This window comes from Chlorocebus sabaeus, chromosome 21 (genome assembly GCF_047675955.1).
Source record: "Chlorocebus sabaeus isolate Y175 chromosome 21, mChlSab1.0.hap1, whole genome shotgun sequence".
NCBI classification, from domain to species: Eukaryota; Metazoa; Chordata; class Mammalia; order Primates; family Cercopithecidae; genus Chlorocebus; species Chlorocebus sabaeus.
In genome coordinates this window covers 113,724,787-113,742,517 of record NC_132924.1, presented here as the reverse complement: position 1 = coordinate 113,742,517, position 17,731 = coordinate 113,724,787, and positions in this window count along the sequence as shown.

Below are 17,731 nucleotides of genomic sequence, written 5' to 3'. Positions count from 1 at the left end.
AAGCTCCGCCTCCCAGGTTCACGTTGTTCTCCTGCCTCAGCCTCCCGAGTAGCTGGGACTACCCGGCTGATTTTTTTGTATTTTTATTAGAGACAGGGTTTCACCATGTTAACCAGGATGGTCTCGATCTCCTGACCTCGTGATTCGCCTGCCTCAGCCTCCCAAAGTGCTGGGATTACAGGTGTGAGCCTTTGGTGGCTACTTCTATAAGCTGGGTGGCATTCATGACTGCGAAAGCTTCCAGTTTCTGAAGATTTCACTTTATGTCACCCTGGGCCTGTCCTATAAATGATGTATTTACCATACACTGATTTTCAACAGCCTCAGGGTCAAATGGGGTGGAAAGCCCACATATCTCAGAGTCTTTCATAAAACTGGCTAGGGTTCTCCTCACTTCCCTGAAGCACCCCTGAGATCTTTTCTTACTGACTGCCTTTTTTCCACCATCCCTTAGCCCTTTCAAAAGTGTCTTTCAGTACCTCTGCAAACACTGAAACTGGGTCTCATCTTCTGGGTCCCAGCTGGGATCTTGGTCTGGGAACTGGCTCTGAGCGTATGCCTGAGTATTCACTGTGTCTGCTGATGCGTGGGCTTCTAGCCAGCGGAGAGCTGCCCGGGTTACTTTCCTGTGGTCCTCAGCGTTAAACAGCATGAGAAGAAGCTGCCTGCAGTCTGGCCAGGTTGGATTGTGTGTCAGAAAGATGGACTGCATCAGATCTATAAGAGCTTGGGGCTTCTCTGTATAGGAGGGAGTATGGTGTTTCCAGTTTAAGAGATTAGTGGTTGAAAAGGGCTGATAGATGAAAGTCTGCTGCCCCCCTTGGACTTGGCCTTGGTCATCATAATAAATGGGTCCTCCCGTCTCTCTGAGAGGCATTTGCCTGCTCGAGCACGGCCAGATCTGAGACGCCCTGCTTGACTATCTTGATTTCCTTCCCTGGCCTCTCAAGGCTCTGATTCTTCCCTTTGGGGTGAAACTTGGGGTGTGCTAGCTCCTGAATTTGGTTCCTGGGGAGCTGTTGACCTCAGTAAAGGTGAGTAGGCTGGGACATATGGAGGAGGAATCTCTATTCCCTCTGGTGGCTCCTGCAGAACTGGCCTTTCTTACTCCCTCTGGGACTTCTCCTTTAACTCTGTATCTGCTGGCGAAGTTGCTCTTACTTTCACTTCTGGCTCAGCTTGGGCCACAGGTGTTTTGTAATGAGCTGCTAAACAGGGCTGGATCCAGGCTGGTCTTGTTTGTACTGTATTTAACCATGAGTTAATGTAAGGAAATTGATCTTGATGCCCAGCCTGTCCTCCGACCCCTGTCACCACCCTAAATACACGGCCAATTATTTCCCTGTCTATAATTCCTTCGGTCAGCCATCCAACTCCAAAACAAGGCCATTCTAATTCACAGAGAGTTCTCAACCTTTGGGGGGTCAGCATAACTCCATAATCCCCTGCAAAACCTTTCTTAGAGTTTTGCAACCTGCACTCCAATGGAATGGGTTTTGATGACCTTCCTCCCATATCCTCCCTTTAAGATGCAGCATACTCATTCTTCCTTTTGCCTCAGACCAACCAGACCTTCTCCTATTACAGGAGTTTTCAGACACCACCTGCCTTTGGAGAGGTTCTTATTCCCACCACAACTCTGAGCTGTAGGGCAGCTCCTGTTAGCCACATATAGTTCGCCACTAGTCCAGGTTGGCCCCACACTTCGCCTGGAGCACACAGTTCACGCTAAGAGATCTGTGACTCCCCACGTCACTCCCCACATTGGTTTCTCCCAGAACCGTCTCTCATACACTTTCACACACCTCCCTGCTCCCAGTTCCCGTGTTCCTAATTGGGGTGGTGAGCCACTCTCGCCGCCTCCAGTTTCCTTTTCCTAACCAACTTAGCGAGCCACTCTCACGTCCTGTGTCGGTTGGGGCGTGAGTTTCATCCGAATTGGTGAGCCATTCTTGCCACCCCTAACCCCTGTGGGTCAGACTACCAGTTACACCCTGGGAAGTGATCAGGCGCCCCTTCCGTCCTTATGGGACGGGTCCTGCCTTGGACCCCAATACCTTATCGCAGTTTCTGAAGCATGCTGTTTCTGGAATTGTCCTGTAGCCCCTCTCAGGTTCCGTTGTGCTGCTGGGTAGGGGTGCCGGGTCACAGGAGAGCTAATTTTCCCTCCAGGCTGAAGTTCTCCTGGTGGCGCCTGGGGTCACAGGTCTCCCCTGGCCCATGGCTCCAGCCCCATAGGCAAAGGAGACAGTAGATCTGCCGTCTCCACTCTTCCTGGCTGGCTCACCAAGAAATGTTGCGGAATGCAGAGGACTAGAGAGACAAGTATGGGTGAATATAGGAGGATATTTATTTTAAGCTGCGCACCAGCTCAGTGGATTCACATCCAAAAAGCTGAGCCCCAAACAAAGACAGAGTTTAGCTTATATCAGCTAGTATACAAGAGCAAAACAAAGGCAGTAAATTATACAGTGACAAGCTCATGTAATTTATGGCATAACTATTGACTTGGCGTAACTTGTGGCCTTGTATAGCTAGTTGGCCTTGCAGCTGCATCAAAAGAAAAACAGGAACTTACAAATTTTACTAAATAAACTGGCTGGGTACAGTGGCTCACGCCTGTAATCCCAGCACTTTGGGAGGCTGAGGTGGGGGGATCACGAGGTCAGGAGATCAAGACCATCCTGACTAACACAGTGAAACCCCGTCTCTACTAAAAATACAAAAAAATTAGCTGGGCGTGGTGGCGGGTGCCTGCAGTCCCAGCTACTCAAGAGGCTGAGGCAGGAGAAAGGCGTGAACCCGGGAGGTGGAGCTTGCAGTGAGCCAAGATTGCACCACTGCACTCCAGCCCGGGCGACAGAGTGAGTCTCTGTCTCAAAAAAAAAAACAACAACAAAAAAAAAACAACTTTTACTAAATGTAAGCATTGGCAAACATAGTCATAACTAATAGTTCAGTACAGGAGAGACAGCAAAGGAATTATTTTTTTCTTTTAACCTTGCTGAGGGGTGTCTGGAGCTCATTTTTGCAGGCTAGGTCACCACAACCTGTATATAGCCTTGCTTGCAGTAGAGGAAAACTTATGTTTCTCACTTAACCCTTACTTTTCTTGGAGTGAATAAATGTGGTATTTATTTTTGCTTGAATTTCTGCCTCGATATTATCTAGATAAAGGTTGACCTGTTTCTCTGACTACTTCATAAGACAGGCAAATTTTCACAAATTTAAAGGATACATTGTGGAAGGTCTGACTTAAAATAAGGCCCTTGTGGGCATCCTAGAAATTTATCTAGAATGGTGGCCCTCAAACTTTAGCATCCATCAGAATTAGTTGGAGTGCTGGCCCCACCCCATTGCTGATTTTTGTAAGTCTGGGGTGAGGCCCAAGAATGTGCATTTCTAACAGTTACTATGTGATGCTGATGCTGTTGGTTTGGGGAAAACATTTTGAGAACCATTGACCTTTTAGATAGTCATAGTGGTGAATATGGTGGTGGTGGTGGTGGTGACAGTGGTGGTGGTGAAGATGGTGGTGGTGGTGAAGGTAACGGTGGTGGATGGTAACTGGTGGTGGTGATGGTGGTGACAATGGTGATGGTGGTGGTATTGATGTTGGTGATGGTGGTTATGTTGGTGGTGGTGGTGGTGACAGTGGTAGTGGTGGTGATGGTGATGGTGGTGACAGTGATGGTGGTGACAGTGATGGTGGTGACAGTGATGGTGATGGCATTGATATTGGTAATGATGGTGGTATTGTTGATGGTGGTGTTGATGGTGATAATAGTGGTAGTGGTGGTGATAGTGGTGGTGGTGATGGTGATGACAATGGTGATGGTGGTGGTATTGACGTTGGTAATGGGCGTGGTGGTTATGTTGTTGGTGGTGATGATAATGGTGGTGGTGGTAGTGACGGTGGTGGTGGGGATGGGGATGATGGTGACAGTGATGGTGGTGACAGTGATGACAGTGGTGACGGTAATGGTGATGGCATTGATATTGGTAATGATGGTGATATTGTTGATGTTGGTGGTATTGATGGTGATAATAGTGGTAGTGGTGGTGACAGTGGTGGTAGTGATGGTGATGGTGGTGACAGTGATGGTGGTGACAGTGATGGCAGTGGTGACGGTAATGGTGATGGCATTGATATTGGTAATGATAGTGGTATTGTTGATGTTGGTGGTGGTGATGGCGATAATAGTGGTAGTGGTGGTGACAGTGGTGGTGGTGATGGTTGTGACAGTGATGGTGGTGACAGTGATGGTGGTGACAGTGATGACAGTGGTAATGGTAATGGTGATGGCATTGATATTGGTAATGATAGTGGTATTGTTGATGTTGGTGGTGATGGTGATAATAGTGGTGGTGGTGACAGTGGTGGTGGTGATGGTGGTGACAGTGATGGTGGTGACAGTGATGACAGTGGTGATGGTAATGGTGATGGCATCGATATTGGTAATGATGATGATATTGTTGATGTTGGTGGTGGTGATGGTGATAATAGTGGTAGTGGTGGTGACAGTGGTGGTGGTGATGGTGATGGTTGTGACAGTGATGGTGGTGACAGTGATGGTGGTGACAGTGATGACAGTGGTAATGGTAATGGTGATGGCATTGATATTGGTAATGATAGTGGTATTGTTGATGTTGGTGGTGATGGTGATAATAGTGGTGGTGGTGACAGTGGTGGTGGTGATGGTGGTGACAGTGATGGTGGTGACAGTGATGACAGTGGTAATGGTAATGGTGATGGCATTGATATTGGTAATGATAGTGGTATTGTTGATGTTGGTGGTGATGGTGATAATAGTGGTGGTGGTGACAGTGGTGGTGGTGATGGTGATGACAGTGATGGTGGTGACAGTGATGACAGTGGTGACGGTAATGGTGATGGCATCGATATTGGTAATGATAGTGGTATTGTTGATGTTCGTGGTGGTGATGGTGATAATAGTGGTGGTGGTGATAGTGGTGGTGGTGATGGTGGTGACAGTGATGGTGGTGACAGTGATGACAGTGGTGACGGTAATGGTGATGGCATTGATAGTGGTAATGATGATGATATTGTTGATGGTGGTGGTGGTGATGGTGATAATAGTGGTAGCGGTGGTGACAGTGGGGGGGATGATGGTGATGATGGTGACAGTGATGGTGGCGACAGTGGCAATGGTGGTGGCATTGATATTGGTAGTGGTGGTGACAATGGTGCTGCTGATGGTGTTGGTGGTGACTGGTGCTGGTGGTGCCAAAAGTGGTGGTGATCATAATGACAGTGGTGGTGGTAATGGTGACAGTGATGGTGGCGACCTACAATCTCTGCAGCAATAGGCCCACCATAACCGTCACCACCATCATTACCACCACTGTTACCATCCACCACCATCACCTTCCCCACCATCACCTTCCCCACCATCACCACCACCAAATGACTGGTGGTGGTGGTGGTAGTGACAAAAGTGTAGCATTGTAAAGAGCTAGAGTCAGCTCCCACACAGGTAAAGTTGAGATTATTACTGAGACCCATGTCAGTTAGGAGAATTATGTCATGCATATGAAGGCACCATGGACAGTAAAAAATAAAAAACAGTTATATCACATATGAACCCTAAATCAAAGTTTATCAGGGCAACCATTGAAAATCACAGATGCTGGCTTGGAGTCAACCTGCTGCTCACATGGGTAACTTTATGCAATCCGTTTCAGGATTAGTAACAGGAGGGATGAGATATATTTAGAATATTTAATGAATTAAGAGACTGAATATGCAAAGGGACAATGACCATATATAACTATGCATTTGGAAGTCTAGTGTCATATGTGGTCATTGACCCTTTGCATATTCAGAGGCCGTGACCCGCAACCTCTGCAGCAACTGGGGCAGGAAGCCAAGCCAACCTTCTATGGCAAAGGCCCAGAACGTCAGGACTTGCTCAGTGACTGCCTGCTGCCCTAATTTTCACCGACACTTCCAACCCAGGACCACTCCAAGAAAGCCAAATATCCTCTCCAAACCCATCACATAAGATGCTGCTGCCTGCACCTCCCCCCTGCCAACATCTTCCAGTTAGAGCCCACCTGAAATCTTTCCTTTTTTCCTATAGAAGCCTTTCCCACTAGCATTTGAGTCTCCAGTTATATTTGACTCCCTGCCAAATGCAAGCGATGGTGGCTGACTGGTCTTGGAAAGCACTAAATAAATAGCCTCTGCCTTCCTCATTTGGGTGGCTTTCGTTGATTCCCATTGAATCTTCTCAACAGTGGAAAGCCAGCTAATTTTTAGGTTTCCAGGTGTATGAAATGCTTCTGCTGATGTTGTTAACTCTATTCCCACTAGGTGGCACCATTCACTCGGGAAGAGTAACACACGCTTCCCGGAGGTGCCCAGACCCAGGCGGTAGGCAAGGGAAGGGGAACTCGGCAAAGGCCCATCTGGCTGTGCTTCTCTTTCCACGTGAACCACATGACCGGGTTTAGCAGCTCGCACGTAACATTGCTACCCAGCAGATGTGATGCAGGGCAAGTACTAGTTCAAGGGGAAGAGGGTGGAGGTGGGGGATGGGGCTGGCTCTGGGCTTCCCGGCCTCTGCATTTTAGGCATTGGGGACAGGACGATTCTTCGTTGTGTGTGGAGAGGGAGGCTGTCCTGTGCTTTGGAGGATGTTTAGCAGCATGTCTGGCCTCTACCCACTTGATACCAGAAACACTCCTAGTCTTAGTCCGTTTGAGCTGCTATATAACAAAATACCATGAACTGTGTGGCTTAGAAACAGCAAATATTTATTTCTCACAGTCCTGGAGGCTGAGAAGTCCAGGATCCAGGTGCAGCATGGTTGGGTTCTGGGGAGGGCCTGCTTCTGGGCTGCAGACTGCTGCCTTCTCACTGTGTCCGTGGTGGAAAGAGTGGGAGAGGATGAGAGCGTTCTCTGAGCCTCTTTGATGAGGGCACTAAACCCATTCATGAGGGCTCCATCACTTTGGGGGTTAGGATTTCAACATCTGAATTTTGGAGGCAGACGTTCAGACCATAGCACTTCCCTTTCCCAATTATGACAATAAAATGTCTTCAAACATTGCCAAATGTCAGCCAGGCATGGTGGCCCACACCTGTATTCTCAGCACATTGGGAGACCAAAGTGGGAGGACTGACTGAGCACAGGAGTTTTAGACCAGCTGGGGCAATATAGCAAGACTCCGTCTCTACAAAAAATAAAACACCTGGGCATGGCAATGGGGCACACCCGTAGTCCTAGCTACTCAGGAGGCTTAGGTGGGGGGATGGCTTGAGCCGAGGTGTTTGGTGTTGCAGTGAGCTATGATTGTGCCACTGCACTCCTGCCTGGGGGACAGAGTAAGACCTTGTCTCTTAAAAAAAAAAAAAAAAAAAGAAAGAAAAACTACCAAATGTCCCCTGGAGAAGCAAAGAAGCAAAGTTGTCCCAGCTTGGGAATCACTGGTCTTAGGTCCTTGTGAACAGTTCTCTGCAGAGACCCTTTCAGTACCCCCTGACCTCCTTACCCCTCTTCCCACCGCACACCCACACTTTCTTTAGAACTGAATACAAAAGAAAGGAACGCCCTGCACTTACCTGCTGCAGCTTCAACTTCTTTGTTCCCCCCTGAGCAGGCTGTAAACCAGTGCGTCTTTGGTGGGGACTTGAGCCACCTCCACCAAAAACACCTGGACGGCTGGGCACAGTGGCTCACACACCTGTAATCCTAGAACGCTGGGAGGCCAGACAGAGCAGGAAGATCTCTCAAAACTAGGAGTTCAAGATCAGCCTGGGCAACAGAGTGAGACAACATAGGAGACTCTGTCTCTACAAGCAAACACACGCCTGGAGTGCTTGTAAAACTGCACATTCCTGGGCTGTATCCCAGACCCCTTGCATCAGGATCATTCAGGGAAGGCCAGAATCTGTCCTTTTTCTTCTTCTTTTTCTCTTGTAAACCCAATGGGATTATCAGGCAGATAAAAAGTGTGAGAAAGGCCAGGTGTGGTGGCTCATGCCTGTAATCCCAGCACTTTGGGAGGCTGAGACGAGTGGATCACCTAAGGTCAGGAGTTCGAGACCAGCCTGGCCAACGTGGTGAAATCCCGTCTCTACTAAAACTATACAAAATCACTCAGGCGTGGTGGCGGGCACCTGTAGTCCCAGCTACTCAGGAGGCTGAGGCAAGGGAATTGCTTGAACCGGGGAGGTGGAGGTTGTAGTGAGCTGAGATCGCACCATTGCTCTCCAGCCTGGGCAATAAGAGGGAAACCCTGTTTCAAAAAAAAAAGTATGAGGAGCACTGGCCCTCCCCCCAGGTCCTGCTTGGTGTTTCTGGCCTGCAATTCCTTCCTAAGAGAGTCGGGCCCTGGCATGTGGATTTGGGCCCTGGGCCACCCATATCTACTCCCCAAGCTGGCAGAGGAGAAAAAATCAGAAATAATACTGAAAGAAGCAGGGAAAGGAGGAGGCCGTTGTGTGCGTGTGCCCTGTGGCAATGACCCATCCCTTCCTGGTGAGACCACAGCCTTCTGGCTTTCTCTTTCTCCCTCTTCAGTTGAATTGTCTCCATTACTCCTTATCACGAGAATCTCTCCTCCTCTACTTCCTGCCTTCTGGTTTCCAGGTGGCTAGCTCCAGACACCTTTCTCTCGGTGCCATGGAACTGGCGCTACTGCTACCCACGTGCAGTGCATGTGCTAACCCTGTGTGGCCCAGGCAAGTCCCCTCCCCTCCTGCCTGGAGGGCTTGAGTTGCTCATCTCTGAGGCCACTTCCTGTTCTGACAAGCTATGCCCCCACCATGCTGTGTGCAACTCTGTTGCCCCTGGGCCCTCTTAACTTCTTTATTTTATTTTATTTTTGAGACGGAGTCTCGCTCTGTCACCCAGGCTGGCGTGCAGTGGTGCGATCTTGGCTCACTGCAACCTCCACCTCCTGAATTCAAGCGATTCTCCTGTCTCAGTCTCCTGAGTAGCTGCGATTACAGACACATGCCGCCATACCCAGCTAATTTTTGTATTTTTGGTAGAGATGGGGTTTCGCCATGTTGGCCAGGCTGGTCTCGAACTCCTGATCTCAGGTGATCCGCTCTCAGTCTCCCAAAGTGCTGGGATTACAGGAGCGAGCCACCATGCCCCACCAAGCCCTGTTAACTTCTCTGTTCTAAAGCTTGTCCTGGCCACAAAGCCAAGATGGTGCCGTCCTGGGCTCAGACTGCCTGGGCTCATATCAGCCCCAGTACTCCCTGGCAGTGGCCCTGGGCAAGGCAGCCAACCCCTTTTTGGTTGCTGCTTCATCTCTAGAAGAGGCTAATATTAGAACCTACCTACTAGGTAATCTCTGTAATGCATTAACACTGCCCAGCACATATTCAGGAAAACATAGAGTGAGAATGAGAACAGACCACTGCTCTTGCGCTTTTTTGCCTACATGAGAAGGCTGGGGCTGGGAGGGACCAGACAGCCCCTGTGATCTCCCCAGGAATCTGACACCCAGAGAGGGAAGTTGACTCACCCAAAGTCACACTCCCAGCACGAGCAGTGGTATATCACCTGGCTTGCCTTTAGCCAATCTTTTGTATTTTGATTTGACTTAGTCTGAGAGAGGTAGGAAGGGGATGGATATTAGAGCTTTCAGAATATGTTCTCTCAAGCAAGGTGTGGCCTCTGAGAGGCAGTGCAGTGCTGTACAGTCATTTGGAGGTCTGAAGGCTGACCTTGGGCCTGGGGTGGATCTTGGTAGAGAGAGGGTGATCTGGCAATGAGGAATGAGGACATGGATGTAATGCCTAGCTCATAACCTGGTGTGATTAAAATTTTCTTCTTGGCCAGGCGCAGTGGCTCACACCTGTAATCCCAGCACTTTGGGAGTCCGAGGCAGGTGGATCACGAGGTCAGCAGTTCGAGACCATGCTGGCTAACATGGTGAAACCCCGTCTCTACTAAAAATACAAAAATTAGTTGGGCACGGTGGCACATGCTTGTAGTCCCAGTTACTCGGGAGGCTGAGGCAGGAGAATTGCTTGAACCCAGGAGGCAGAGGCTGCAGTGAGCCAAATCATGCCACTGCACTCCAGCCTGGCCAACAGAGTGAGACTACATCTCAAAAAAAAAAAAAAAACCTGAGGTCAGGAGATCAAGACCAGCCTGGCCAACATGGTGAAACCTCATATCTACTAAAAATACAAAACTTAGCTGGGCATGGTGGTATGCACCTGTAATCCCAGCTACTAGGGAGGCTGAAGCAGGAGAATTGCTTGAACCTGGAAGGCAGAGGTTGTAGTGAGCCGAGATCACACCATCGCACTCCAGCCTGGGTGACAGAGTGAGACTCTGTCTCAAAAAAAAAATAATAAAATAAAGTATTTTCTCCTTTCTTGTTGTTGTTTTTGTTTGTTTTTTGAGACAGGTGAGACAGAGTCCTGTTCTGTTGCCCAGGCTGGAGTGCAGTGATGAGATCATGGCTCACTGTAGCCTCAACCTCCCGGGTGTGTGCCACCACAGCCAGCTAATTTTTTATTTTTTGTAGAAATGGGGATCTCACTATGTTGCCCATGCTGGTCTTGTGCCCCTGGCCTCAAGTGATCATGCTGCCTCGGCCTCCTAAAGTGCTGAGACTACAGGCATGAGCCACTATGTCTGGCATGATTAAAATCTTTAATGAGGGCTGGGCGCGGTGGCTCACACCTGTAATCCCAGCACTTTGGGAGGCCAAGGCAGGCGGATCACGAGGTCAGGAGATCAAGACCATCCTGGCCAACATGGTGAAACCCTCTCTCTACTAAAAATACAAAAATTAGCTGGGCATGGTGGCACGTGCCTGTAATCCCAGCTACTCGGGAGGCTGAGGCAGGAGAATCCCTTGAACCAGGGAGTCAGAGGTTGCAGTGAGCCGAGATCACACCACTGCACTCCAGCCTGGTGAGACAGTGAGACTCTGTTTAAAAAAAAAAAAAAAAAAAAAAAATTCTTTAATGAAGAGTATTACCTCACTCCTTCTCCTGACTCTGAAGAGATTGCCTCGTTGGGCCAGAAAATAGGCAGGGAAGGCTCTCAGAAGCAAGAGGTAGGTGCCTTGCATCCCGTGCACAGAAGTCCATGCAAAAGACTTGGATTCACTGGCCTGACTGTCCTCCTGTATTCTGAAATCACAGTGACCACAAACAGCTACAACAGCTTAAACACAGAAAGCCATGCCTCTAAATCCAAATCACCGCATTCTTGTTCCTTTTTTTTACTGTTCAAATACATCGTCCAAAAGGAGCAGAAAGAATATAAGTATAGAGGGGACTTGGCGTGGCAGGCTTCATATTTGAGACATTGCTTAGTGGTGAATGACCTGGAAAGTTCACACCTTTGTTCTTTGCTTTTTGTCATAAACATGCCAGTCTTTATAAAGTTACAAACACTTTAATTCTTTGTGTGAAAAAAAAGACAGTCCAAAATAAATTAGGGTCATGAAATGAAACAGAAATGGTTCTTATCTCAAAACGGTATGTTGAGATGCTATCTGCCAATGCAGAGATTCTCCCAGATTCCCCATGGTAAGCCGGGAAAGGTCAGCCATCCATGGTAAAAACAAAGACCATCTGCCCCACAGCACCCCTAGTGGGCCTCAACAGCTGCTCATCTTACAGTCCCAGCGAAAGCGGTAGGTGTGAGAGCATCCTGGGAGGACAGAGGGCACAGAGGCATCTCCGCCAAAGACCAGCCCTTTGCAGCCAGGGAGGATGAAAGAGCCCTGGGGCTTCAGTCTGGGCTCTGCACACTCCTGGGTGGCCTCCGCTCCCCCCATCCCTCCCACTCCCATCCCACACCTCCTGGATTGCATCTGATTGGGACCAATAACAAACCAAGCCTGGTTTTGAGGTTTGGGTAGGATGCTTGGCTTGGTTTTGTTTCCTCAGAGAGAGGCAGCCAGCAGGGACTGCAAGGAACTGGCACCCAGCTGTGTCTAGGTGGGAGAATGGGCCGAGGATGGGGTTAGAGACAGAATGAGAGAGCAGGAGGGAGGTGGCCTTCTGTGGAGGAAAGGCATCAGGTGCCAGCAAGAGACTAGAAGGGGAAGCCCGACATCTGTCAGCCCTGACTTAGAGCCTCTCTAAGATGGTCGGTGGGCTCTGAGCCTGCAGGGCTTTGGTCTATGGATGGGAGGGATGCCAAGGCTGTGTACTTTTCCCAGCCCTTAAGATAAGTTCCTTCCTTGCTCTACCTCATCCAAACTTGTCTAAGCACAGACATGTGATTCTTCTCCCCACACCAGCTCTCCAGATGATCAATCAATCAATAAACCTCTTGTCCATCAATCATCTACTGTGTGTATAGCTTTTTTATTTTCTTTTTAAATATAATTCAATTATCATCTTTTTTTTTTTTTTTTTTTTTTTTTTTTTTGAGACAAGGTCTTGCTCTGTCGCCCAGGCCGGAGTGCAGTGGCGCAATCTCTGCTCACTGCAACATCTGCCTCCCAGGTTCAAGTGATTCGCATGCCTCAGCCTCCTGAGTAGCTGAGATTATAGGCGTGCGCCACCACGCCTGGCTAATTTTTTGGTATCTTTAGTAGAGACGGTTTCATCATGTTGTCAGGCTGGTCTTGAACTTATGGGCTCAAGTGATTCACTTGCCTCGGTCTCCCAAAGTGCTGAGACTGAGATTACAAGCATGAGCCACTGAACCCAGCGTAAATATTTCCAGTTTTTTTTCTACAGATGGATTCTGATATGTTGCCCAGGCTGGAGTGCAGTGGCTATCCACAGGTGCGATCCCCCTACAGATTAGCACGCGAGTTTTGACCTGTTCCATTTCTGACCTGGGCCAATTAACCCCTCCTCAGGCAACCTGGCGATCCCTTGCTCCCAGGAGGTCACCATATTGATGCTGAATTTAATGCAGACACTGGATTGGCAAAGTACACCACAACCCAGGACTCCCGGGCTCAAGTGATCCTCCCGCCCCAGCCTCCCATGTATACCTTTCACCTATGCACCTATGCGGTCAGCCAAGATCACACCACTCACTCCAGCCTGGGCAACAAGAGCAAGGCTCCGTCTCAAAAGAAAAAAAAAAAAAAGAAAGAAACCACGGGAAATGGGAAGTACCAAGGGATATGACAAGGCTAGCCCCACCCATCAAGGCAGAAGACAGAGCCTGAGAAAGAGCCTTCAGACACTCTCTCAAATGTTTTCATTTCCACTGAGATTCCTTTTGGATGTAAATGTTGACAGAGCATCATTTTTGTCCCAGGCACTTTGACCAGTCATGGCATTAGGTCCGCCCTGCAACTCTGAACAAGGAAGCATCACTCCTGCCATTTCATGGATGGGAAAACCAAGCCCCAACGGGTTATGTGCTTTATCTGAGGTCCTACAGACCCAGACCTGTCTGGCTCAACCCATGTTCTTTTTGTTACCCCATGAAACCCGTGAGCATCAGCTCTGCCCAGAGCCAGCTCCTCTGGAGGGAGAGTTCTGGATCAAGATCCAATCCATGTCCTCACTGTGGCTCCCTCCTCTGGAAGGTACAGGCAGTGCAGTTCCTTGGGGCATCCCTGACTCAACCCATCCCCTTGAGATCTGGCTCCCCTGCTTGGGTCACTGTGATCCATTCCTTCTTGGCCTCTTGGCTGGCAGGATCTTTCTTCTGTCTCGTCACCACCTGCCTGCCCTCCTAGGTTCGAGCGATTGATTCTCCTGCGTCAGCCTCTAGAGTAGCTGGGATTACAGGTACCTGCCACCATGCCTGGCTAATTTTTGTATTTTTAGTAGAGACAGGGTTTCACCACGTTGGCCAGGCTGGTCTCGAATTCCTGACCTCAGGTGATCTGCCCTCCCTGGCCTCCCAATGTGCTGGGATTACAGCCATAAGCCACCACGTCCTGCCTGGTTTCTTTATTTTTATTTTTATTGGAGGGCAGTCAGAACCTGGAAGAGAGGGTCTGTTCCACCCAAACACTGTCGGAGCAAGAGACAGAGCCGCGGGCCCATTGAATGCACTACTCCCTTGGCTTATGGCTAAGATAAAGCCAGCTCTGTTGCCTGTGTGTGCTGGTAGATGGTCCTGGACCTACAAGGGGTGGGGAGGGAGGGGGAATTGAGCACTGATGCAGGAGAAGAAAAACTGCCTGCCTGCCATTCTTCAACCTTGACGCTCTGTGTTCATGGAGTGGGGGGGAAGGAGATTAGGAAAATAATAATAACCAACAGGAGAGTACCTGTGAGTCCTCCCATGGACCAGGCACCATATTAAAACCTCACAACAGTGCTCTTAGGAGGTCACAGCCATTGCCATTTCCACCCTACAGATGAAGGTTTAAAAAACTGGGATTTAGAGGCTGAGCAACCTGCTGCAAAGCTGAACGTGCCTCTCCAATCAAGGTCTGCGCTCCTCAGCAGGACGCTGGAGGAAAAGGAGGAGAGGAAGGAAGAAATGTTCTTTCTCCTGGGCAGTGGCCCAGGGCTGCTCTGCGTGGAGGAAACAAGGTTACTATTCAGGAGGCTGAAGTGGGGAGTTTGAGGCCAGCCTGGGCAACATAGCAAGACCCTGTCTCAATATAAACAAATTAAAATACATTTTAAAATAAAATAAAAAAGACTGGGCACGGTGACTCATGCTGGTAATCCCGGCACTTTGGGAGGCCAAGGTGAGGGGATCACCGGAGGTCAAGAGTTTGAGACCAGCCTGGTCAACATGGCAAAACCCCATCTCTACTAAAAATACAAAAATTAGCCGGGTGTGGTGGTGTACACCTGCAATACCAGCTACTTGGGAGGCTGAGGCAGGAGAATCACTTGAACCCGGGAGGCAGAGGTTACAATGAGCTGAGATTGCACCACTGCACTCCAGCCTGGGCGACAGAGCAAGACTCTGTCTCAAAATAATAATAATAAATAAAATAAAATAAAATATAAAGAAGCAAGATTAAATACTCAAAAGAGAAATCAACTTGACCCTTTCCTCTCACCCTCACTTTTCCCAACTTGAGGCCAGACATAATCTCCTACCCTAAGCTTCATTCTCCAACATGAAGAGAAGCTGTGGACAGAGAAGGAAGGCAGAGGACGAATATACTGTTGGAGTTGTCAGCACCAGGAACAGGAGAAGAGGGGATGACTGAGAGGCCCCTCCAGGCTCCAACGTGTAGCACCAGCCTTGGAGGGCTATCATGGGCTACCTTGTCTCCCTTCTCCAGGGAGCCAGCAGGGGCAGGGCCACATGGGGAAGGAGGGAGGGGGCCATATGTGGGACACCTGTCATGGTCAGAACCACAGGATGACTCAGCAATGGGAGCAGCCAGCTCTGAGAAGTTGGAGGGCTGGGGGCTGTGAGAGGCAGGCAGGGTTAGAAATACACAAAGGTCATCAGGCTCAGACCCCAGGAACTAAGGCAGGAGTTACTTTCCTAAAACAAGTTAGTGTCTGGAAGTCAAAGACGAGGGAGTGGAAGGCCAGGCACAGTGGCTCACACCTATATAATATAATCTCAGCACTCTGGGAAGCTGAGGTGGGAGGATCACTGGAGGTCAAGAGTTCGAGACCAGCCTGGCCAACACGGTGAAACCCTGTTTCTACTAAAAATACAAAAATTAGCTGGGCATGATGGCGGACGCCTGTAATCCCAGCCGCATGGGAGGCTGAGGCAGAAGAATCACTTGAACTCGGGAGGCAGAGGCTTCAGTGAGCCAAGACCACACCACTGTACTCTAGCCTAGGTGACAGAGTGAGAATCTGTCTCAAAAAAAAAAAAAAAAAAGGCCACGCGCGCTGGCTCATGCCTATAATCCCAGCACTTTGGGAGGCCAACGCAGGTGGATCATGAGGTCAGGAGTTTTTAAGACCAGCCTAGCCAAGATGGTGAAACCCTGCGACTACTAAAAATACAAGAAAATTACAGGCAGACACCTGTAATCCCAGCTACTCAGGAGGCTGAGGCCAAAGAATTGCTTGAACCCAGGAGGTGGAGGTTGCAGTGAGCCAAGATCGCACCAGTTTGCTTTCTTATATGTTTTGGCAGTCCTGGGAATAATTAACCCTCAAGAAGCCAAGTCTTGGCCAGGCATGATGGCTCACATCTATAATACCAACACTTTGGGAGGCCAAATCATGAGGATCACTTGAGGCCAGGAGTTCAAGATTAGCCGGGGCAACATAGCAAGACCTACAAAAAATAAAAAGCCAACCATGATGGCATACATCTGTAGTCCTAGCTAACTGGGAGGCTGAGGTGGAAGATTACTTGAGCCCAGGAGTTCGAGGCTGCAGTGAGCTATGATCGCACCACTGCATTCCACTGTGGGTGAGAGACTGAGATTGCCTCAATCAATCAATCAGTAAAAAACAAGCCAAGCCTGGGAAGCTGAGGCAGGAGAATGGCGTGAATCTGGGAGGCGGAGCTTGCAGTGAGCTGAGATCGTGCCACTGCACTCCAGCCTGGGCAACAAAGCAAGACTCTGTCTCAAAAAAAAAAAAAAAAAAAAAAAAAAAAAAAAAAGTCAAGCCTCTGATCTTTATTTAGAAAGTGAAAAACTTACTGAATAATGCTTCAACAAACAAAACAATATTTTAAATGCTTACACTTAAAAAAAAAAGCTTGCACTTTGCAAATGTGGGCTCTAAAAGTTGACTATGCTTAGTTAAAATGGGTATGTCATGAGGAGTTTAAGGAACTTCGTAAGCCCTGGAAAAGCTTCAAAGAGTTCCCAGAATGCATAAAACCCTCAGCTGAGAAGAAAACAGCTTTTTTTCCTGTGACTTTGAACAAGTCCCTCAAATCTCAGGCGCCCAGTCTATAGGCACTGCCTGGGCAGTATTACGTCATTACACCCATCTTTTATTTTTCACTGTCTCCCTTCTGCCTTTCTCTCGCGCGCACACTCCTTCTGTGGATTTGTAAGGCTAAGCCTCTCTTCTCTCTTTCCCACTTGCCTGAACTTTAGGCCTCTTTGCTGTCCCGCAGGACCATGGCTCCCAGTCCTTCTGGAAGTCACTAAGCTAAAGACGAGGATGGCCATCCTCTGGTGTGGAGATGGACCTGAAGCCTGCTCCCACCGCGCGCAAATCACCCCGCCAGGCCCCCCTCACTGTCACCAGGGCACTCCTCTGCTCAAAAACGTTCCGTCCCCCACTTGAAATCTGGCCAAGCCTACCTAACAGACCGGATTCACCACTAGTCCTCACTCGGCTGTTTCTGAAATGCCTAGCCTCCGCTTCTGGCCTCCGCTGGTGCTCTTCTCTCCACTCAGAACCCTTTCCTTTCCCCCACTTTCTTCCACCTATGCAAATACTATTAAGTGTTCCCGGCCCGGTCAAAGCTCCAGGGAACTTCCTCGAAGGCCCCAACCCGTATTCCAGACCGTCTTCCCTGCGCCCACGGCATTTCCCTGCAGACTTCTGCTTGGCAGCCCGCATCCTGCAGTCTGTGTCCCTTGACGGTGTCCTGCGTGAGTGCGGGCAGCGGGTCTATGAAGTCACTTCTCTTGGAAGCTTTTCCTGACCTCCTCCCTTCCCGCCCGGTCTGGGAGACCTTCTGCAGGGCGCTTGGCCCTGGGCCCTCTCCGGCCTCCATCACCCTCATCGCCCGTCTCATGACTGTCATTACCCCTGCCCGACGGCAAGCTGCCTGGGGCAAGGGCGGTGCCTGACTTACTGCCCGGGGTGCCCCCGACCCGGGCCCAGTGCCAAGAGTGTGTTAACCGCCTGGAGTGAGCGGGGCCGGGCATGTGGCCGCCGTTCCCTTGGCTTGGA